At 46.7% G+C, this 23,593-nt stretch overlaps 1 protein-coding gene across 2 annotated transcripts in view; it reads right to left on the bottom strand.

Annotated features, from left to right (window-relative positions):
* CREB1 (cAMP responsive element binding protein 1) overlaps window positions 1–8,247 on the bottom strand; it is a 34,234-nt gene extending 25,987 nt beyond the window's left edge. For both annotated transcript variants that reach the window (XM_084208936.1, XM_084208937.1), the window contains exon 1: window positions 7,893–8,247. The gene's annotated coding sequence lies outside the window, so the exon portion shown is untranslated. The remainder of the gene's footprint in view (window positions 1–7,892) is intronic.
* Window positions 8,248–23,593: the final 15,346 nt, after the last annotated feature.

Here is a 23,593-nt window from a genome sequence, read left to right as displayed (position 1 = left end):
ACTATCAAATCAGTTGGGGAACTTAGGGCAAGCATGGAGTTTCAGGTATTTATAAGCTGCACGCTTAAACTTGACATGAGAATTTTAGGTAGAATTTGTGTCTGCTGAAATTTTGTCTGCTGGTGAGAAGGGACAGTTCCATGGCTAATGTTTCTAACCCACTTCTGAATGTCAGTGGCTAAAGCATCAATTCATAAAAAATATCACTTGAGATATTTATGCTGCAAGCTTGACAGACATGACCTATATAAACAAACAGTACTCATTCTGATTGATGCTTGGAACATATGTATTTCTAGAGTTCAACCCATAGTATAAAAGCATGAAATTTTATAACGTGGTAAATATTGGAGAGTCTTGTTTAAAAAAACCAGAACACTTCTAACAAGTTCAGAAAGAAAACACAACAAAATGGATGTTTCAGACCAATGCTTTAACTGTTTTATTAATAAGTATCTTTAGAATTAGCCACCTGAAAGTAAGAGTGAGTTATTCATACAAAGCTGATAATTACCAAATATCAAGTCTCTGAACAAAACCCAAAAAAACCCTGCAAAGCAATATAATTTGTTTTTTATTATTCTTATTAAATACCTTTGTTTAATTTTTAACAGGCAGTATAGAATGTTTTTTGCTTTAATGCCCTCCAGGAAGTAAAAACCTTGAAATCTTTCTGAGGTTGGAGTGCTAGAGTATGCCCAAGTACGCACAAGAAAAACAGCACTTCCTTACAAACCCTGCCCTGGTCAAATTTCTGAATGCATCCTATTCACAAAATTAACTGCAACATTAAAACCAAAAGATCTACATCTTAAACCACAGCTTAGGCTTGGAAATACTTTTAAATCCTAAATCGCTCAGTCTTTACTGGTTTTATTGAAAACATTGTTGCTTGGTCAATTACCACTAGTCTTGACGGATCATCAGACTATGTTGCTTAATGCACAAAATTAAATCTATGACCCAGCCTCTCCCTAAAAACCAACTGAAATGCATCAGTGATCAAACTCTGTAGTAAAATAATTCTGACTAATGTTATCAGGCAAGTGGATTCTAGTTTATTTTTCATGTATTTTTAAAATTTGCCTGGGCAGTGCAGGACAGCCTTTTAAAGGAGAACGATCACTCACACGCCTGCCAGGCAGATCTACTCTGCAAAAGCATAATCTCCAAAGAAAGAATAATGTTTTTCAAATACTTTACAGGAGTTTAAGACCTCCACTATCTGTGAGCAACACGACTGTCCCCAGAGAACAGGGGTGTGATTTGCTGGCAATGCTGAAGGTCTGCAATGACCCAGAGTAAGCAATGGGAGCCACTGATGAACCAGAAAGGACAAGAGAAAGAAACAGAATCCATGTTTTACATCAATATGTTGCACACAAAAAAAAATCTCCTTTCTGCTTCCTGCAACTACAGTTTTGCAAGCATTTCTGCTGGCAGCACTGCCAGCTCAGGTTCAGGTTTCCTCTAAATTCTTTCTTATTTACACCTTTACACTTGTCTGTGAAGCTGTCTAGTAAATGAGACCAGGCAACCAATTCCTACAGACAAGGAAACACAACAAATTCCTAGCCTGGACCAGTTCACAGGCAGTTGTGCTGTGAACAGAAGCAGAAACAGGGAAGGTGGAGCCAAGTCTACCCTGCTGCAGCCAGGCCTGTCAATGAAAGTGAAGTAAATCAAATCATGGGTACAGGTGTCACAAGACTGTGGGAAGCCAACAAAGATGCTGAAAAAACCACCTCTATTCTGTAACTTGATTACTGTTGTGATGATTCTTCTTACGAGTGGGAGGCAGGAAACAGGATGAGTATTTTTTATATAGTCAACATTAGCTTCTGAGGATTGGGCAGAGATGTATTTTTCAAACAGCCATGTTGCTGACAAAGCAGCTATTTGCAGCAGGTAACATGCTTCTTCCTCTCCCCAGTCCAGGCTAATGTGCACTGGTTTCACACCCCCATTAACTTTACACTACAACTTCCAGGTCAGTAGTTTCAGCCACCATGAATTATTTTACAATCTGGAAGACAGGCCAAGGCAGTTACCAGTTTGTAGCAGCAGTGACACTACAGGGAGCTCACTGCCCAAGTGCCTTGGGCCCACTGACAGGATGTGCACCCAAGGGCTGGACCTGGACCCCTTCTGCAGCTTTGTACTTCAACTTAGGCTTCATTAAAGAGACGTTCTACATAATTCTGTCCTGCTGACTGGGTTTCTCATAATGAAAAGTACCTAAGTGGTACACTGATCTAACCTCTTGAAAAGACTGAAATCTGCCTCTGATAAGGAGCAGTTAATTCAATCACACAGGAATCACCAAGCTTTTAAAACAAGGAAACTTTCCTTGTTTGGCTCTTTTTGTTGTCGTTGTTTATTTTTCGACTTACTGTGTTCTTAGCTTTCCTAGCTGCAAAGACAAACTCATGTGGCTCTGATCACTATGGACAGAGTCCAACTCTTCCTTCTTTTGCTCCAAGTCATGGATATGCTGCTGTTCCCCAGGATGGGTCTGCTGACACAGCTCTCTGCTCCTGAAGGGAGAAATTGTGTACCCCTCCTTCCTTCCCCTACTGTCACTGCAAATCTGCACTGGCGTTTCTGCTGCCAGCACAAACAAATCTCAATCACCAACCAAGTCAGCTCACTCATGCAGGAGAAAATTATCTACTAAAAAAAGCACAGTTCTCTCCTGGGTTAGTGATTTGAACTGGGTTATTAGGTTTTGTATACAATCAACACTACAGACAATGTAAAGGGATGGTCCAACACCACACAGCCAGGAGCAGGAGGGAGAGAGAGCAAGACTGTCTCCCGAGAGCCACATAAAGTTGTATCAGCTCAGACAACACCACAGCAACAGATTACTTTTGTTGGTTATACTGTGGCATTAGTACACAGTGCCCTTTCTCACACCTTCCCTTCCTTTTATCGCCCAGAATTTTCCTATCAGTACAAAGGGAAAATTGGGATGAGTTTCACAAAGAGGGCAGGGGTCCTACACCTACAGTAATGCCCTAGGCTTTTTTTTTTCAAGAGAAGGAAAGCTCTCTACAATTCAGAAAGGTGTAAATTTACAAAGCCTGCTCATATTGTATGCTACTTGGAGAAATGGACAAGCACCAGTGGATTTTGAGGCCAGGCCAGCTACACATAGCCAGATGCTGTGTCATCAGGGGAAAAAAAAATGGCAAGAAAATAATGCTTCCCATCCATTATTAAATGGGATATAAAAGATGATGAGAGAGATTTTACAGATGAGAAGAGATTTTGACATTCAAGCCCAAGGAAAGGTGCAAGGGGAAGTAAAATCCAATTGATACTGGAACAGCATCTCATGAGGTGCACCTCTAAGAAAAGTGCAGGTAATACTGGACCCAAAATCTACAGGAGGTTGCAGAGTTTCTGAAGAGATGATTAAAATATTGCAGCAAAGAGCTGCAGTGAACAGCAACAGGTGAACTTAAAATGTGAAGAATAAAAAAAAAAGGAAGTAAAGGAAGTGCATAGAGAACTTGCTAAAAAACACACACAAAAGGTGTTTCAGACAAGTAAATAAGCAGCAGAACAAATCAGTTTAATACATGATATTGAAGTTTGAGAACAGCTGTTGCTCATGCTCATTTGCTTATGGTTAGCACATGTAATAACTTAAGACAGCTGAATGATCCAGCTCTGTGGCAAGAAGAACCCCAGCAGGGTCTGTATCATCCAGCTTAGTTATAAACACAGGGAAAATTAAAAATTTTTTACATAGGCTGCATTTTCTCATTTAGCAGCAGAACTGATTGAGCTGCCCTTATCTCCCTGCTCATTCCAGCCCCATCCCTTCCCCTGATTATGCTGGTACAGCTCCTGTGCAACCATGCAGCAATCAGGGGAGGGCATGATCCAGGTGAAAATGAACCAGGCTCCACACTTCTCAAACAGCTGAACCATTTCCCCACGCAGTAGCCCAAACATTTGTGAGAGTGCAATGGAAAATACATGGAAGATGCTTTGGCCAGTATTACTAGCAAAAATTGCTATGAGGAACTATGGTTTCAGTCCATCAGCCAGGAGATAAGCTTCAAAAAATCACAGATTTCTTAGGCTACCTGCTCTTTTGTAAGTTTAGAAATCTATCTGAAAAAGTTTCTGTTTAAAGAAAATACAACCCAGCTTTAGTTCTGCCATGTGCAGGGAAAAGGAGTTTTCATGATAACCTCACTGACTAAACAGGCTATCACCGAACACTTAGAAAATCAGAGATTTTTACAAATCACTTTAACTTTCCCCTCCAAAAAGTGTGTAAGCATCAAGGATAGAGATTTTTACTTCAATTTCGTGAACCAAGGCAGGTTCAAAATAGTTCACTGTAAGGCTTCCTGCAACTGTGTCTCAAGTGGCCAGCATAGTCTGTCAGAGAACTGAAAAGTAACAAAATCCAGAAAAGCAATTGGCAGGACTCTCCTATCTTCAGAACTATTTTTCCATCTTTCACCTAATGGTCTTGTTTTTAACAAAATATCAACTCTCATAATATTCTTAGGACAAAAATAGGAATGCTTATTATCTTAGGATAATATCCTGGACCTCTCTGCACTCTACTCAAAAATCACTGCAAGTAACTAACAAGTATCAGTGCTGCTTTAAACTTGTGTGTATGTACATGTTAGGTAAGCATATACATGCATTCAAACAGGAACACGCTTCCTCCAAATTCTTATCCTCTCACCTTAAAGTGGCTCTTCCAACACTGAGTTTTCTATTCTTTCCACTTGACATATAATACTATAAATCCAGCACTGCCAGACAAAAACAGCAGCAGAGAATTCTTGGCTGTTTTTGAGTCCTCTTTTTACCTGATAGCCAACTAGAGCCTGGCACATTTTCACCTCCTGTGCAGCTGACAAGGCTGTTTCAGAATATGGAAAGCTGGAAGGTGTTGTATTCATTCTCACTCACCTTTTTTAATTGCAGTACAATCAAGTGATCTAAAAGCTTTGAAGAACAAAATAGGTATCAATGCCTTCATGCTGGGAGATGTACATAGATGATTAATGGCAGGCTGCTCAGGTTTTCATAATCACTATGAAATATGACCTCAGACTGCAGATGAGGCAACACAATTTTTGGTTCAGTAAAAAAAAAAAAATCACTGCCTTGTCATGAACTTCAACTGTATGGAGGTAGGTAGCAGAGAGCTCAAAGGAAATCGGGTAGGATTGTTTCTGTAGATGAGGATTGCTGTCACATCCCATAAAACTAACTTTAGTTAGATTAGTGGCAGCAAGCTAACACGGCCTTCTCACTGCACAAAAGCCTTGAGAGGTGTGGCATGAGTAACTGATCTCCACTTGCTTCCAGAGATCCAAAAATAGAGGTGAAGTGTGAATATCCCATTTGTTTCAAAACGGTGCCAACAGAAATTCCCAGTTGGGGCCTTGTCTCCTATCAAAATATGCACCTACAGAGCTGTAGCTGCACTTAGGCAAGAGGCTGCTTCTCACTGCAGCAGAACAGCTACTCTGCAGAGTAAGATTCTGTATAGCAAGAGCTGTGCTGGTGCAGGTTTCCAAGAAAGAGCCAGACTGATGACTTGACAGTCTAAACGAGATGTTTCTAAATTTTCCACATCAGCAAACCCCTCTCCCCCTTTTAGACTTTTGGGGTGTTTTTTGTGTTGGATTTTTTTGTTTGACTGGTTCTTTACTTTTTTTACCCAGAGTAGTACACACACATATAACCAAACCTATGAGAAAAAAAAAATTAGATGCAGACTGTTCAGTGCAGATCCAAACACCATATTGAGGGCACCAATCTGAACACTGGTGTTCTCTCAATTAAAGCATTAAAAATGATTACACTCTTCTTTACTACATGAAACAATTTCATTTTAGGTCACATGTAAGTGATGCTTAGCAAATACACAACCAAATACTCTGTCCCCTTTACTCCCTGACCTGCAAGGGGACAAAGCTGGTGAGGAAATGAAGAGATCTGTGTTTGAAAACATGGATCTGAGAGTCTTCCACTCCATTCCGAAATAGAATAAAATGAAATGTGTTTCTAAAACTACAAAAAAACAACAAGCAAGGGTTTTCTGTCCCATTTCTGTATTTACAATGTAGTACGTATTCCATCAAACCAAGAATGAATGAAATACACCAACAATTACACTCTCTTTAATCACTACCAACAACTACATTGCTTACTGAAAGTCCCCAGATGTCTATTAATCACTTTAAAGTTTAGAAACCCTCTTCTCATGTTGGTATTACACAGTGAAGTGATGTAGAGCATCTCTGGCCTTCATTTCAAAAGAAGTGGTGGAAGTGACAGAAAACAGAAATTCACATACAAGGAAGTATACATGTGAATTACAAATATCCATTTTGAACAAAACCTATTTCAGTGATTTTGTATTTTACTGTATAAATCCACATTTGTTAATACAAGGAAGAAAGGATGCAAGTAGAGTCTCAAAATTGCTGTATTCTAAAATCGTGTTTAGTGGTGGTCAGTATGGGACTAAACAGGGATATGTGATATTTCTGAGAAGTCTCTAGTCTTTTATTAAAGAAATAGGAAACATGTTTCTAACCTCAGGGAGGGAAAAAAAAAAAAAGACAGGTGTTATTCCAGAAGCAGATTGTGAGCCGGCATTCCAATATTTAACAGACAGAAACAAAATTTTAAAGTGTTTCATGAAAAAAAAAATAATCATATGACCATTTAAAACTTATCCCTGTATACATTTAAGAGATGTAACAACCTTTGCTTAAAAAGTCTGCCACGTTGTTTTTGCTTACTACTGTAACACAAAACTGCAGATATCCAGGATTTGAAAGTAGAACAAAGTCAAAACTGTCTTCTATTCTAGGAAAAAAAGAGGGGGAAAAGCTCCCCAGCCGCAGCAAGGCAAGGCTGGTGTAAGGTGGAAAAAGGCATTTGAGCTGACATCTGCTATTAAAGCAGGGATAGAGGTCAAATCCTGTTCGCTGTGCAGCACCCAAGTCTGTGGAAAACTGGCAAAAGCAAATCCCAAACCGAGATTTACCAGCCGCAGCCTGGCTCAAGTTCACTTTGGGTTAAAAATACTACCGGGGAGACGCAGCGCGGCAAGAGGGAACCGTATCCCTGCTACGTGACCTGCGCGCCGGGCTCGGGCTGCGCCCGCGGGTCCCGCCCGGAGCGCGGTGTTGGGTGACCGGCACCTCTGCCCGGCGCGGCCTCCCGGAGACGGAGTAACAGCGAGCCACCAGACCAAGCCCTGCCCCGGCTTCCGAGCACAGATTTTATTAAAAGCTTCTCGTTACAGAGCCGGGGAGCGCCCCACGCACTCGTGTCCATCACGGCGGGAGTCTGTTTGTTTATCCGTACAGCGCGCTCGGGGCGCCGGGGAAGCGGAACTCCGGCGGGCGCGGGGGCCGCGGCGGCCCCGCGGGAGGGACCCCGGAGCCCGGCGGGGCCGGGGGCGGCAGCGGGGCAGCGAGAGCCGGAGCGCACACGGCGGGGAGGGGGCGCGGGCGGGAGCGCGGCCGCCCCCCGCCGCCGCCGCTCCCCCTCGTCGTCGTCCTCCGCCGCCTCCTCCGGGGGCCGGGGGGCGCGGAGCCCCTTCCCCGCCGCGCTGAGCGCCGCCGCTGGCTGCCGACAGAGCCGCCGCCGCCCGGCCGTGGCGGCCGCCGCCGGGCCGGCTCCCATCCGCCATTATCCTTTGTTCGCGGCGCGGCGGCGGCGGGGATGTTGCAGGGCTCGGCTCCATCTTTAAGGCGGGCGCCCCTCCCGCGGGCGGTGCGCGGCCGGGCCCCCGCGTCCTGCCGCCCGGCGGCTCCCCTGGTCCCCGCCGGGCTCCATTTCCTTCCCTCCCCCCCGCCCCTGTTTGCTGGGCGCCGTCCTCCTCTTACCGGTTACCAGGCTGCTCCGTCACTGCTTTCGTTCGCGCCTGGGATCTCGCCGCAGTTTTATTCTCTCCCCCACGTAACACACCGCGTCAAACTACACCTCCGCCGCGTCACTCACACACACAGGCGCTCCCAGCCCGGCGACAGGCAGGCAGCGGCCGACTGAGGAGCGCCAGCCAGGGAGCAAGCGCCGAGCGCGCCCGGCCCCGCACGGAAACCGCCGAGCGCTCACGGAAAGCGCCGAGCGCCCGCCAGGCGGCGGGAACGGCCGAGCGCGCCGCCGGCCCCCGCGGAAAGAGCCGAGCGGCCGCGGAAACGAACGAAGCGCCCCGGAGACGGAGGCGGAAAGAGCCGAGCGGGCGGCGGGAAGGCGCGAGCGGCGCTTCCGCCCCGGGGCGGCCCGCGCGGGAAGCACCGAGCGGGGCTGCAGGGAGGGAGGGAGGGAGGGGGAGCGCGCGCTCATCCCCCCCGCTCCCCCCGCCCCGCCGTGCGCGCGGCCGAGGCGGCCGGAAACTCGCGAGCGCTCACGGAAGCGGCCGAGGGGCGGCGGAGGCCTCAGCTTCAGCGCGGAGTCACCGAATCCACTGGGTTGGAAAAGACCTGCGAGATCATCGAGTCTCGCCTGTGACTGAACACCACCATGACAGCTAGATCATGGCAGTAAATGTTTAAATTCCTTGAACACCTCCGGGAACGGCGGCTCCACCACCTCCCTGGGCAGCCCGTTCCAATATCTAATCACTCTGTGTGAAAACTGCTCCCTGATGTCCAACCTAAACCTCCCCAGGCTCACCTTAAGACTGTGTCCTCTTGTCCTGCTGCTGGTAGCCTGGGAAAGGAGCCGACCCTCATGTGGCCACACGCTGGGTTCAGGCTGTGCTGAGAGCGGGAAGGTCCCCCCGAGCCTCCTTTTCTCCAGGCCAGACCCCCTCCCTCAGCCCCTCCTTGCAGGACTTGTGCTCCAGCCTCTTCACCAGCTCCATTGCCCTTCTCTGGACACACTCCAGCGCCTCAAAGCCTTTCCTGAACAGAAGGGCCCAGAACTGGACACAGCTTTCAAGGAGTGGCCTTATCTGTGCCAAGTACAGCGGGACAATCACTGTCCTGGTCCTGCTGGGCACACAATTCCGGATACAGGTCAGGATGCCACTGGCCTCCCTGGTCACCTGGGGACACTGGCTCATGCTCAGCAGCTGTCAACCAGTGCCCCAGGTACTTTCCTGCTGAGCCGCTTTCCAGCCCTCTGCCACAGTGTGTAGAGCTGCATGGGTTTGTTGTGACCCAAGTGCGGGTCCAGCTGGATGCAGTGCCATTCACCACCACTCTCTGGGCCCACCCATCCAGCCAGTTGTTAGCCCAGTGAGGAGTCCACTGTCCACATCATGGATTGCCAGCTCTTCCAGGAGTATGCCGTGGGAGGTGGTATCAAAGGACCAGGCATGTCCCCACAAACACATTGGTGCTACGGGGTATGGTGCAGGGCTGTATCCCTCCATGGGCAGCCCTCCCTCCCTGTGTGCCCCACTGCTGGGGCCGCTGCCCAGACCCCCTTCCTCAGCCCCCACTGTCACCCCAAGACCCAACCACCTTTGCAGGCACCATATGGCAGGTGAGGTGCCTTAGCCAGGCCACGCTGCCCCTCAATGCACCTTGGCTTCCTGGTGTCCCTACTGCGCCCTCCCCATGTGGTCCTTCAGGTTATTCCTCTAAACTTTCCTCTGCTGCCTTCTTTTTACTCCAGCCTGTGACTCCCATCCTGCTGCCTGCCCTCTCTGGCCCTGTGGCCAGCCTTTGCAGCCCAAAACCAGGCACAGGGTGACTGCTGCTCCATCATGACACAACATCCCCATGGAAAACCCCAGCCCTGAGCCAATGCACCCCCCCCCACCCCGGTGCTGCAGAGGTGTGGCCACCAGGCGCCTAAGCTATCAAACCACTATGTTCAGAGTAAATGGGGGCAAGGTGGGGATTTGCACACATGGCACCAGCTCCCTGCATTGCCAGCTCTCAGGAGGGACAGAAGTTGGCAGCACAGGGCAGAGGACCAGCTACGTTTTTGTGCCTTGCCAAAGAGGAGCAGCCATGTGCTGTGGTCCTTAATCTCATCTGCAGCGCCAGTGTGATGTCTGTTGCCGGGGGTTTTAAATGCTGGATAGGTGAAATGTTTCTGGGAAAGGTGTTTCAAAGAGCTGCTGCCACCAGGGAGCAGGGAAAGAGCCAGTGGTGCTCCAGCCAGGTGAGTTCATCTCCATCTTCTGTTCAAATCCAGCTGAATGCACTCAATCATACACCCTGAAGAATGGACTGCTCCAACTACAACCAGATGAAAACTGTCTGTACTCAGAAAAGCTGCTTTTCATTTCCCAAGACCTCAAGATGGCACTACATAACAAGATTTGAAGCTCCAAAGCCAGTTCATTTTTGCAGCTGGCCCGGCAGGACACCGCTGCCAGGTGCACTGTGTGACATGGCACTGATGTGCCATTTCGTTCAGTTCATCTCCAGTCTTGTTTTCTCAAAAAGGTGGAACTGATTTTACTTATGCTGAGTTTCATCTAATTCCCCCCAAAATTGCAAGAGATGGTGCAAGGAGCGATAACAGTTGTACTTTGCCTTAGATTTTGTAGATTACAGTTATTCTAAAATAAACCGTTGTATTTAAAAACCAAAAAGGGCAGCTCAGGTTAAACACTGTATCATTGCCAACATGTACTATGGCTTGGGCCACAGGTCATTTTCTGCTTCTGCTGCACTTTTTGCCTCTGTCCTGCCTGCAGACAGGAGCTCCAAGGTTGCAGGACAGTGTAGCCTTGGCTGCCACCAGTTTTTGCTCCAGCTGTTGTGGACCTCTGCTGTGCCTTTGGCTCATACCCATTCCTGTCTGCAGTGTAGGGCTGACATAAATTTTGGAAATTATTTTTCCTTTTTAGAGACTGCTAGGATACGAAAATCTCCATGCACTAAATAGGTCTTTTACAACTCCTTTAGGGAGCAGAACGTTTCTTCCACTTAAAGCTTTTGAGACAAGCAAGAAATCTAAACTCAATGTTCTTGATTTGGTTCATTCATTGGCAGTGAATGAAAATGCTTCTCACTCTGAATCACCAATAGAGGTGAAAAAAGCTTGTCTTACCATCACATCCTTGTCATTTCACAGGATACTGAGGTAGAGGGTTCTTTTTGGTAGTGTTTTGACATTTGAACTCTAGCCCCATCACTCAGTTTTAATATTTTAATGTGTGTTTAATAAAGTACCTTCTCTGCATTTCATCATATACAGATGTAAATTAAACTAGGTAATTAAAAATATGTTTTAATTTGTCTAAAACATGAACATTTTTACTTCTGCATTTCTAGAAGTGATTCCATGATCAAAGTATAAGGATTCAGCCTGTGCTCCTTTTAGTAGTAAAGTACTTTGTGCGGGAAAATATTTATTATGAACAGAACAAATGTAGCCATCTGAGTGTCTCTTGTTTGACTCATGGATTTCTTTAACTGTTTTCTCATCCTTCTCTTTGTCCTTTATGTTAATGTTCGTATTTTATCAGCTTTTTTTGCTCACACGAATGACAAAAATCATGTGCATTTACCACCGGTACATTTTCCAGAAACTGAATTGCTTGCCCCTGTGCAGCAAGCCTAAAGAATCACAGCAATCAGAATTTTACTGAATAAATTCTGGTCCTTGAAAGGCAAATAAAGTGTAATAACCGGATCTCGGCATAAGGCTCCCATCAGAAACCTGGGCAACACTCCCAGCCTGAGTGACGGGAGTGCCGCTGGTGTTCCTCCAGACCAGGCAGGGCTGCCTTTATGCAGCTGCACAGCTCCTGGCCTGCCTCTGATGCTGCTGCCCCTTTGGGGCACTCTGCTGATTCTGCCAGTCCTGCTCTCGCTCACAGCCCCCTGGCAGCTCCTCGGCGCTTTTCTGAGACTGTCAGCTCACTGATGAGTTTGCACAGGGCATCTTGAACAGTGGCTACGTCTCTGTCAGCCAGTGCAGGCTCCCCATATAACAGCTCAAGAGAGCAATTGATGTCAAACTAAAACAAATGCCTCCGATAGGCTAGATGCCTGAAGGGTGTTAAGATTACACCCAGTGTTGTGTATCTCCATCTCTTGCACCGTCACAGAGGCTTAAACGATGGATGGATGTGAGCTGGATTCATGCTTGCTTCACACTGGCTCAGTGGCAGGGCTGTGTGGAGATCTCACACAGCTGCTGTGGAACCTTCTCACAGCTGTTTTGCACATTCCTCCTTCTCTTCTGAGCAAAATTGGGGCACTAAGCAAACTTGGAACTTCTTGGGAGAGGGAACAAAAGTCTGAGTTGCAAACCCCCCTCTCCCACTGACATTGACACCTTCCTTTCACAGATGCCTCTTGGGGAATGTGTAGAAAACAGCATAGGAACGATGTGCCAATTACCTACAAAGTCCAACAGGGAGAGGCTGACTGGGAGAGTGAATTGGAATGCTCAGCAGTTTTCTTCTTCATCAGCAAAAATTTGCTCGACGATGAGTGAAACCCAGCAAGATTAATTACTTTTCTTACAATTAAGCCTCAGAGACAAATTCATTCGTTTCCAGCTTCCAGGTTGGTTACCCTGGGCAGCAGACTCCTTGCACGCAGCATTGCAATTGATGGCCCGTGGCCCAGGGTCCATAGAGGCTAACGAGTGACATGGAGATGGAGAAGGGTTTGTGCTTGGCTCTGTGGTGTGGCAGAGTCACAATGCACACGATGTCCTCTGGAGCATGTTTCTGCATGTTTCTGCACTGGCAGCATGCAAGACAAAAATTATTGTGGAAACACAGAAGCACATCCGTTTTTAGTCTACATACAGCTGTAAAGACAGCAACACAAAAGTGTTTTTTTTGCAGGCCACTGGGATCTTTAAGAGTGATTTATAACAAAATAATCTTTTAGTATCAAACATTCACTGACAACTTCTAGAGGACCACTGTGCTCTGCCAGTGCAGAAACAGAGAGTGTTTTGTACAAATATGACATCAAGCAGAAGTAGTGCTGGGGAGGAAAGGAGGCAGAGAAGGTGAGATGTGCTCTGGGGCTTTGCAGCTGCATGCACTAATGGATATTCACCCAAGGAAATGGAGAGTATTTGCTAAAATGGATGTGGAGAGTGACAGATATTACATTAGACACTAAAGCATCCAGCACTTTTCCCTGTACAGAGTATTGCATTGCAATTTCCAGCCTATACAAACTGACCAACTGATTTTAAAGCAGGTGCAAGAGAAGGCAGGGCTGCATCCATAGCCCTGTGGTGGACATGGCCATTCAGTAGCACAGACAAAGCTCTGAACTGCTGCTGACTTCCTGAGGACGATGAAGATAATAAAGAGGTGTGATTCTGAAATCCAATGGCAAAGGCATGCCAGTCCCCCATTTCAGCCTCTGCTTCTGAGATATATGGAGGCTTAACTCCAAGCTCTCATACAGAGCAGTCTTCTATCATTTCACAGCCTCTCGGGCTGAGCTAGAACTGCTTACTCATCAGGATACGGACAAAACCCTACAGGTTTAGTATCTGCCACAGAGAACAAGATTCACTGGACTCCCTGAGCACTTCATTACACAACTAGGTCTAAATTCACAGTTAACTCAGAACAAAGTAACCGATAATAGAAATGGTTTTTCAACATCATACCACTTAAAGTTAACGATCTGCAGCTCAGGCCTGCCCTTACTGCTCTCGGACATTCATCATTACTATCAGTAATAAATCTTCCTGGCCAAATACAGGCTTTACAAGCAGGCAGATTGCATGCTCAATTAGCCCAAGGAAATTGGTCACTTTGCTTAACCTCTGCTGTTTGAAATATGGAGTCACACTGCTTCACCGTCCTGCTGGAGCAGCATCACATCTCTTCCACTGATGGAGCAGCTGGGGAGGGGAAATCCTCTGCCCTGAGTGGGGGATTCAGCTGTTCCCCACCACGTCTCCTTGTGTGGAGTAGAGGATCTGCCCAGCTCACAGGCTGCTGCAGCAGGGTTTGGCTGCTCTGGCCAGCACGGCCATTACTTAGGGAGCTCTGAGTGCTTTGGTTACATTCTGTGCTAAGTAACAGCCCATTTCTGAATTATCAAATATCACCTCTCCCAGAAGCAGAGGCTATGTTTCAAGGGCAGGAGTGTGGGAACAGATAAACACAAGCAGCTTTTTGACACTTTGACAGTGTGCTTTGTTTTCTAAAGGTAGCCAGAAAAATAAATCTGGCTTTTTGAGCACACTGCAGAAAGCCCAGCCCAACCCATTGTCTGAACTCCATGCAGACTAAGAAAAAGTCTAGGCTGTCCCTTCAATCCATGAAAAATGCCACCTAAATATTTTCTTCCCATTATAGCTTCACTTTTCTCTGTCTTCCTCATTAAGCTGAATTTCCTCTCACTTTGCTTGAGGCCTGTTTAACGATTTCTCATTTTGGTTACTTTGTTCTGAGAATTTAGACCAGATTCTTCACACAGTGTCTTCTCATTGCAGAGACATCCTAGCTTATGTAACCCAGGCTTCTGAGGACCCCCCATCATCATTTATCCAAAGATAAATGATGATGTATGTTCTCACTAAACCCCCTTGTCACCAGGCTGCCTCCTTTGCCCGTATCTCTGTCCCCTCTGACTTAGCAAAGGCGTGACTTAGGCTCAGCACCGCAGGGCTAGCTCAGGGGCAGTACAACCTGTTTGCCTCCCTCTTCTGTGCTGCTTTCCCTGCCTTAGGATGGACAGATGCTGGCCCTGCAGAACCCCGGTTGTTGTTGTTGTTATCCCATCTTATGGCAAGTCCCTCATGCGCCAGATGTCAGCAAAACTGCTTTGGGCTGAACCTCTAAAGGTCACCTAAGCTTTAAAGAGCATCTTGTGTTTTCGTGTGACAGATTGTCACACAGAAGGGAGAATGGCAATGAATTGGTGACCAGGGAGGGGCCTAGACATGCTGCAAATACCTGGTACCTCTCCAAACAATGGTGACTGTTTTCTTGTCTATTAAGCCTTTTTATCACATACTTCATGGCTTGTGAGCCTGGGTATGCTCAAAAACTTTCTGTTGCTTCAAGAGCTAGAAAAAGCTATGGTTGGCATAATTAGCATTCAATAAGGTACCAGGCATGGCAAATATAATATGAATGGGTTACTGACCTGGCACTGCAGTGTACCTGGGACCCTGCATGCCAGGAAGCAATTGCTGTCATGAGGCCACACTGGCCTACACACGAGGGAGGAGCTGGGGCTTCTCAGTAACACACCAGTTGGAGAGCTTTTCCTTTCAAGGAAGAATGGGATTTCATAGAGAAAAAAGCAGCTGGATGAGACACAGTGGAAGTGAAAGCCAAAATGAGAAACCAAACCAAAATCAGTAAATTCTGTCAGGGTGAAAAGGGAAGACAAGGGGAAAATATTCCAGGGAATAATTCCTGGAAATGCCTTCAGCTTTGGCCCTGAGTGCCTAGATTTTAACTCAGAGATGGATGTTGAGACTGGTATTTTCTATATCACTCTGATGTTAAATACCCCATTTCCATGTGCACAGCCTGCTGGTTCTGAGCCTGTTCCTACCATATAGAAAATACTACTTACACTGACTGCACAATTTGAAAAAAACTAAATCTTACCCCTCAAGAAGCTAGCAAGCACTAATTTGGTGAATAATTGTGGTTCTGGAAGAAAGAGAAGAGCTGGTGTGTAGTGTTTGGTTTCAGTATCACTATCTCTCACAGTCTTGGTTGAACAAAAGTCCATGTACATTCAGAAGCTCCATTTCTTAGCATGTCTACTTAGTATAAACTCAGGTTGCAGGATTTAGGGAAAGGAGGGAGAGGTTGTTTAAAAAAGAAAAATATAGTGAAAACATTTAAAAAGTAGTGCAGGTTGATCTGAAACAAAATGCAGGCAAGAAAGAGGGTGGGTGGAAGAAAATAATGATTATCATTAGCCCTCTTTGGTTTCCATAACAGGCGTGTGCTATCTATTACTAATTTAGCTGACGAGAGAGCCACAATTTCTTTAAAACATGCCAGGACTCCAGTCTGTCTCTCAGCCTGTAATATCCAAACAACAAATTGGGTCCCAGCTGGGATGTGTTTATCAGCTTAAAAAGAACTGATTTTCTCTTCCACAGTCAGAAGGAAAGCCTTGTCTGACAACATGAACCAAGATCAATGCTCTCCCCAAACTCCCTGCAAATGGGCAGTTTGGGCTATTGGATTGTCCAGATACTGATTGTGGCTCTGCAGCTTTAACTCTGCCCCGTTCCTGGCAGCCCATCACCATTGTCCATCGCCATCATCCATCCCACCAGCAGGGTCAATCATCACCTTTTATCCACCTCCCACCTCTTCTGCAGAACTAATTATGCTTCATTATGCTTCGACCTCTCTGCCCAGAGGCACTGGCTTAAGTGAAAATGAGTCTAAGCTGCTTTGAATCAGAAACAGGCAAGCAGGAACTCTTGGTCCAGGCAACTGGGTTTAGCCTTTTTGTGTGTGTGTGTGTGTGTGCTTACTCTTGCCTATTGTCTTTCAGGTTGATTTTTATGGACTGCTAACTATTAAAGCACAGTGATTTGTGCAATACTTCCATTAGCCTCGCTATTATGTGTAGGTAAGAATGAGATACTGTATCTAATCACAAGTATTTATTTATCCAATGATATAACATATTTACTTGTGTGGCTATATAACATACAATTTAATTTGTTCTATGAAAATAGTGAGCCTTTCTTACTAGATTTGTGTCAAAGCATCTGAACATAAATTGGAATTCAAATAAAAAATCACATTACTTTAAAGTATTCTTATTTAACTATTGATAAAATAGCTCAGATGGGCACAGTGTAAATGACAGTAAAATTGGCATTTACAACAGCCCTATTAGACAAAAGGGAATTGGGCTGAGAGAAGCAAATCGATTTTTTTCTACTCTGTGCTTGAAGCAAAACCTGTATAGAGAGGAATATACTAATTTAGAAAATCTTAGTCACTTAATTGGGGTACAAATGTTTGCTTTCTCCCTCTGTGTGTCCCTCTGGGGGTGATGTCCCTGGGCCGTAGGTGAGGGCTGTGCTGGGAAGTGGCCTCTAGCCCTCCCCAAGGACCCTGTCTGACCTGGTGTCCCCTCTTTGAGATGATGACCCTCAGTCCCGCTGAGGTGACCCTCACCTGCCCCTGCTGGGAGCACACTCAGCAGCATTTTCAGCTCTGCCCGGGGGCTCCTGGAGTGCACCTGCCCTGTCTGCTGCTCCCAGGCAGCCCCAGGGAGCCGCTGCTGGGGGCTGGGGAAACAGCTCTGGGCTGTCTGCGCGAAAATCTGCACCAGAAATCAGCACCCCAAAAGCAGCTTCTCCCCTCAATCCATACACAAAGCATCCTTGGTTGGTTTTCTTTTTTTTTCTTTTTTCTTTTTTTTTTTTTTTTTGACAGCCCCTGCTCGTATCATACAGCTGTGGAAATGCTTGTTTCCCTCACCTTCTGCAGTTCCCCCAAACCCCGAGGGTACAAATACAAAGGTTTTGTGTTTCCAAGCCCGCAGCCACAGCCAGTGGCTGGCTGTGAGGGGCTCTGTGGGTGTCCAGCCATGGGTTGTACCTGCTGCCCAGCTGGGATTCACAGCACCAGCCTGGCTGGGGAGCAGCGAGTGGGAGCTGCTCTGCGGGCAGGAAAAGTGGAGGCTACTGACTGCAGATCCCCTTGCAAGATAACTATTGATTGCCCCCCTTCTCCCCTCCCTTAACTGGTAAGGGTTGATATAAAGGAGTTGCCACAGAGCTATATACAAAAGGATATTATACAATGGGGAAAAGGCAGAGCCAAGCATTTGGCTGAGTTTAGGCTGTTCTGTGCCTTTCCAAGCACGATAAAATTAACAGAATTATCTCTGTGTGTGCTAGTGCTTGTGGAAGTCTAATGGTGTCAAAATGGCAAAAGAAAATGAAAACAGGTTTGGGAAGGCAGCAGTGTTATCTCTAGATGAGAAGATTTGTGGTTTAATTTGAATAGCTTCACCTTGGAAAGATTCTGCTCTGAATGGACAGTAAGTCATTCTGGGAGAGGAACTCTCCTGCCCATTTCTATCAGTAGGAAGAGAGAAAGAAGAACAGTGGGAAGGATGCTGCTGTATCTGGATGCAGCACATGGAGAGCTGATGTTCCTTAGCAGAGAATATTTCCTCACTTTTATTTAGCTCTGTGGCACGGGTGATCTCTAGCCCTATGCCCATCATACCTGTCTCAATCTGCCAAATACATTTAGCTCTTTAGGGAACATAAGTACAGAAGTAAAACCAATTTAAAGATCCAGCTCGTTTTAATTCATGGATGCTTTTAGCAGAGGAGGAACAAATTGGACACTACCTATCCAGGATTCTTGCCTCAATTTGGAGTTTCTGCTGAACCTCATCTGGATGAGTCTTGATTTCTGCAAAATGGAAATGCAGTAAGAGCTTTGTAGTTTGCAAAGCTGTAGTCAGGTCTGATATTGCTCCTGATGTCTCCCACCACTGATTCCCCTGGTGGACATGAGACCTGGCCTGAGTTACAGCAGTTTTTGTGTTTCTAAGCTCTGAATTTCACCCTCCTCTCATTCTTTGGGCTTGCTGTCACTGTCACTTTGGTCATGGCTACATCAATTACATGTCCAAGAAGAAGGTGGGATAAACATCCCAAAGATGCTTTTGTCCTCGAGGCTGGGCCACCCTCATTGTAACTGTGATTTGAGAGGAACGTGAGGGATCATGAACTGTAGAGTGAGAAAACAATGCAACACTGCACCATTCCAGTGCCAAATTTCCAGGAGTTGGCCGACACAAACATCTCAGCAAGGCAGAATGTGGGAGCCGTGGGAATCTGAAAATGCAAGAGAAAGCATCAAACTACAGCACTGACTTCTAGTGAACAGAAACAAGCTGTTTCTGTGAGCACAATGCCAAAGCTCCATTAGAGTGTGCCAAGCACAGTCCATGAGGAATAACCTCAGGTTAAACAGCTGCACAGGCCAGATAACCTGGGGTTGGCTTCATCTGCAGAGAGCAGTGGGCCAGGTGCCTGTTACTTAAACAAGTTAAAATTTGGGTGATGGTGTCTGCTCTGTTAGGCAAGCTCACGTGAACTACCCCAGGTCAGACACCTCTGGGGAGGAAGTCTGGTTTTTCCCAGCACTGATTTCTTTGTGCAGGATTCCTGCTTGTTAAGGACATCTCACTTAGCAAGGACTGCTATGCAGCCATGGGCCCATCAGTGCTCCAGAGCAGTATCTGCCATGCCTGCATTTGGAATGATTGCAAGCTGCCAAAAACCCTGATAACAGCGATCTTTGATCATTCCTTTCCCCATAATTTCTCTCATGTCATCTCTGTGGGGAGGTGTCTCGGGTGATGGAAGGTTTGTAGGAAGAGGTGGTTTTTCTGATCTGAACAAAGAATTCTTGGGCAGATTTTGGTGAAGCCTTTCTCCATGCTGCTGTGCAGGGGTGAATGCTAAGCAGTCTATGGGATACCAGTGGTTCCAAAACTCCTCCATCAATCAGCTTTTGCCACAGCAGAGGCTCTAACAGAGGATATCACCTTTCCCTGCTGATCTGGTCTTGCTTTTGGGATAGAAGACTGGTTTTGTGTGGCAAAGTCTTGGTAATGAGGGGCTACAAGGGTGTCTTCTCTGAGAAGCTGCCAGAAGCTTCCTTTATGTCCAGTGGGGACAATACCAGTTGGTTCCATGATGGACGTGCCTCTGACCAAAGCTGAGCCCATCAGCAAAGGCTGGTAGTGCCTCTGGGATTGCATATTTAATAGCCAGAGAGACACAGGTGTTACTGCTCCAGGGAAGAAAAACTGCTATGGGAAAAGGTTTGGTTAATCATTAGATTTTCCTGTGACTACCTGCAAGTAAAACCAAACTCTTGCAGTCCTGTTTAAGATGGGCTTAATGCAAGAAATATTGGAGTGCCCTGCCCAGAAGTAGGTAGGATGACATAAGTATCTGGGGTTTGGAACAATACCATGAGAAGCTATATGTGTACCTTGAGTTACTCTGATAATTCTCTTTGAGTGTGCCACCCTGCTGGGACAACAGCATGATTTCTCTACCCAGCCTGGGACAGCTTCTGGGAGATCAAGATTGTTATTTTTTTCTCTCCTTTTAAATCTTTCTGAGCCAGAACTTATGTGCAGCCTGAGCAAAAAGTCCTGAGGCTGCAAATAGCAGAGAAAGGAGCTATAATGACCATATATGTTTAATGGCAGGTTGTAAATGACTGGTGATGTTTCAGCTGGAGGTCTTCAGCAGTGGAAGACTTGATCTCAGAGTGGTAGCTGCCACCCATTATCTGCAATGAAATAAATGGAAAGACTTCTGTGTCTTTGCTTGATGCCTTTTTTATGTCCCAGGTTTGGAGATTTCCCTTGTTCCCGTGAAGCAGACTGTGCTGACAAAAAGGAGAATGGCTGGCAGCTGTCTTCAGTGTGGGAGTCATGCTGCTAGTGCAGCCTGCACATTCCCAGACTGCTCTCTGGGGGCTGCATTCTGCTGCCCTGCTCCCATTGCAGTTGGGAAAGACAGAGCCAAGCTCCTTCACCCCTTGGTCCTAATTCCTTGTGTGGACAGTCCTGTCCCAAGGGGAGAACACTGGCCAGCTGTGGGTGCTGGTGATAGCACCTGCTGTAACCTTGGCCAGACCAGCTCATGTCTGTTCCTTTTATCTGCCTTCCTGTCTTTGACCTTCTCCACCTGGATTTGTGCTCATAAAGAAAACAGTAATTTCTCACTTGTGTTTTTTTCCCCATGCACTGTGGGGAGTCACACAATTTCTAACCAAGTCAGGAAAAAGATGTAGTTCAGATCAGTCTAGATTGTTTAGCTGGTACAGACTCTAATGGAGTTATTTCACCCGTTCTGAAAAATTCCATTTCTATCCAATGCAACAGCCAAAAATTCTGTTTTGAAAAAAGGGCAAAATATTTTGATGCCTTGCCCTGTCACTATGAATGCTTTATGAGAGACATACTTCTTGGGATTTCAGATGATTTATCTATGGAGTGTTGATTTTGGGGTGGTGTCCATCCAGTGCAGCTCCCTGGCTGGGCAGCCAGCACCCACTCCTGACAGCACCAAGTGCTCTTCCCTCGAGCAGCCAGGACAGGGAGCAGCCTGTGGGAGTTTAGGGGGCTGTGGGTTAGCCAGCGTGCTGCCCCTGCACAGCCCTGCTGCAATGCATTATCAGGGCAGAGCTGAAGATGGCAGCAGGAATTTGCTTTCTCTTCCTGTGTTTTGTCTCCTTGGGAAGCGCAGCAGAGCTGCTGCAAATGGGGCTGTGCTCAGGGTTTAATGACATTGCTCCTGGGGTCACTGCAGAGCACCACGTGGGTTTGCAGTGCACAGCTAGAAAAAGAAGAAAAAAAATGCAGGACAAATCTGGATGTGCCTGCTGGATGCCTTGCTGCTGGCCGAGGGGCTGGCAGCAGGTGGCTGGGGAAGGGGCACTGCCAGGGGTACTGGGGACTGGGGCTTTGCCTTCTCTGCCAAGGGGGAATCACAGCACAAGATCTGCTTGTATTGCAGCAGTAGGCAGAGGAGGGATGCCTGGTGCTCTGCCAAGTTTGCAGTCGTGAGCACTTGACTGTCAAGCCAACAAGAGAGAGGCCAAGGCAAACAGCAGGACCTTTATTCTACATCTTAATTTATTGATGTTTCCTTAATCCTCTCACAGACCTCATCTGTTTGAGAAATCAGGTTCATATGTCACCTGTAATGTCTCCTTCCAGATAAATAGCACCACAGCATCTGCAATTTTCATAAGTGTGTTGCACTTTGAAGACGAAGATACATGGGACACTTCAGCACAGATTGCTTTTAAGTGCTGCAGGATTTGCCTCATCAACATGAAGGTCTATTCAGTGTACAGTGCACACTGGTATTGGTTTCAAGTTGCTCAGATGCATCAAAAGCAGAAGAGCCCATTGCTCCAGGCAGGCACTGTCAGCTGATGCATTGCCCAAATCCTCATTTAGAAGGCAAAAATTGAGAGGAGGCCTCAAAAAAGGGAGGGGGAGCGAAAAAGAAAAAAAGAAAAAAAAATAGCAACCCTGTAAACTTTACATAATTTTCTGGGTTTCATTCATTTTACTGTAATTTTACATGTCTTCACATTAAGAGCTTATATTGTCAGAGGAGCACTCAGGATAAGTAATGTCACTCAACGAGTCACAAATGGAAGCCATGTCGGCTGGCATAGCAAAATGGATCTATAACTGGCTTTTTGTCCCTCAATTTGACATGATTTAATTCGATTTCTGTGATTTATGGCTGGGAGGAGGATGCTTGCTGCTCCCCCATTCCCTCCATGCACCCAGGCTTGATGCCTTCTCCTCTTCTGAATATCCTGGCTTTTGGAGGTAATGAGTGTCTGAAAGGGCAGTGCACGTATTTCCAGCCTGAACCGATTTTTAAAGCAGAAACTGGGAAAGAGAATTTTTTTTACCTATCCTTGCTGACATCCCAGGATAACACGTATCACTCATGCCAGTCGTGAATTTGGAGATTATGGCGAAGCTGCATTTGTAAGAAAAATGGATGAGGTGTTTGGGGTGAGTTATGGAGACCTGCAAGAATTTACCGCCACAGCACGGAGCTGCCAGCGGCAGCAGCAGCACCCGGAGCCACGCCAGGCCGCTGCTGCTGGGAGCCTCCTCTGCCTGTTTATTTACTCACTTAGCTCTGACACAAAACCTGCCATGCTGGTGAGTTTCCATGGGCTTCAGCTGGATCAAAGCTGGGACATATAACAATAAACCGTCTGTAAAATCTCACAAGCTGCTGCTTGGGCGAAGAAAGAACCATCGCTGATTTAGCAAGGGGTGTAGCATCCCAGTATCAAACACAATTAAATTCAAGACAATCATGCACATATAGCAGAGGCCCAACACATTCACTTTTGTGGACGCAGCGTGTTAAGGTCCCTGCAGCCAGCTGAGGCACTCCTGTTCTTGCTGCCAGTGCAGAGGCAACACCTTCGACACGCCACATGCATCTGGAAGCTGGGGCTCTTTGCAGCTCACCCCGACTAGAGGCCAGAGCATCAATGTATGAAATCCATTTGCTTTAACATCACCTCTTCCCCTGGCCCCTGCTGGCCACTGCAATTTCCTGCCCCCTGGAGAGCAGCAGTGATCCCCTGGCTCCCAGCTACCAGGTCAGCCCCAGCTGTGCCACAGCTGCTTGCAGGCTGTGTGTTGGTGTGGCGTGCAGGGCAGGGGCACCCATGGGCACACAGGGGCTCTGCACTCACCTGGGCACTGCTGTGTGCCACACAGCCCTGCACGTGTGCCCACAGGTGCACGCAAGCACTGCTGCTCCGAAGTGACCCCAGCTGGCAGCACTGGCACAGTAAATCCAGGCTGCCAATCCAAAACCTTCCTTCCTGCTCACCACAGGCAGTGCTCTCCCTCTCTTGTGCTGTGACAGGTGTGAGCATGAGCTGCTGACAGCTGCAGGCCCCAGCAATGATGATTTTGGCACGCAAGGAGGTCCTGGAGCTGCTGGGATGGAAGGCACCCCATGAAAGGAGAGGTGATTATCCCTCATCTTGCTCATCCCACAGACACTCATGTCACTAGCTCTGTGAACAGCCCCAGGTAAGCTCCGTCCTGACCTTGCCAGTCAGGATTTTAGGAAGAAAACGTACAAAGCTACTGCT

The sequence above is a fragment of the Fringilla coelebs genome, assembly GCF_963513975.1.
Source record: "Fringilla coelebs genome assembly, chromosome: 7".
Taxonomy (NCBI): domain Eukaryota; kingdom Metazoa; phylum Chordata; class Aves; order Passeriformes; family Fringillidae; genus Fringilla; species Fringilla coelebs.
Note: the sequence above shows the minus strand (reverse complement) of the source record. Positions and strands in the feature narration are given on the sequence as shown.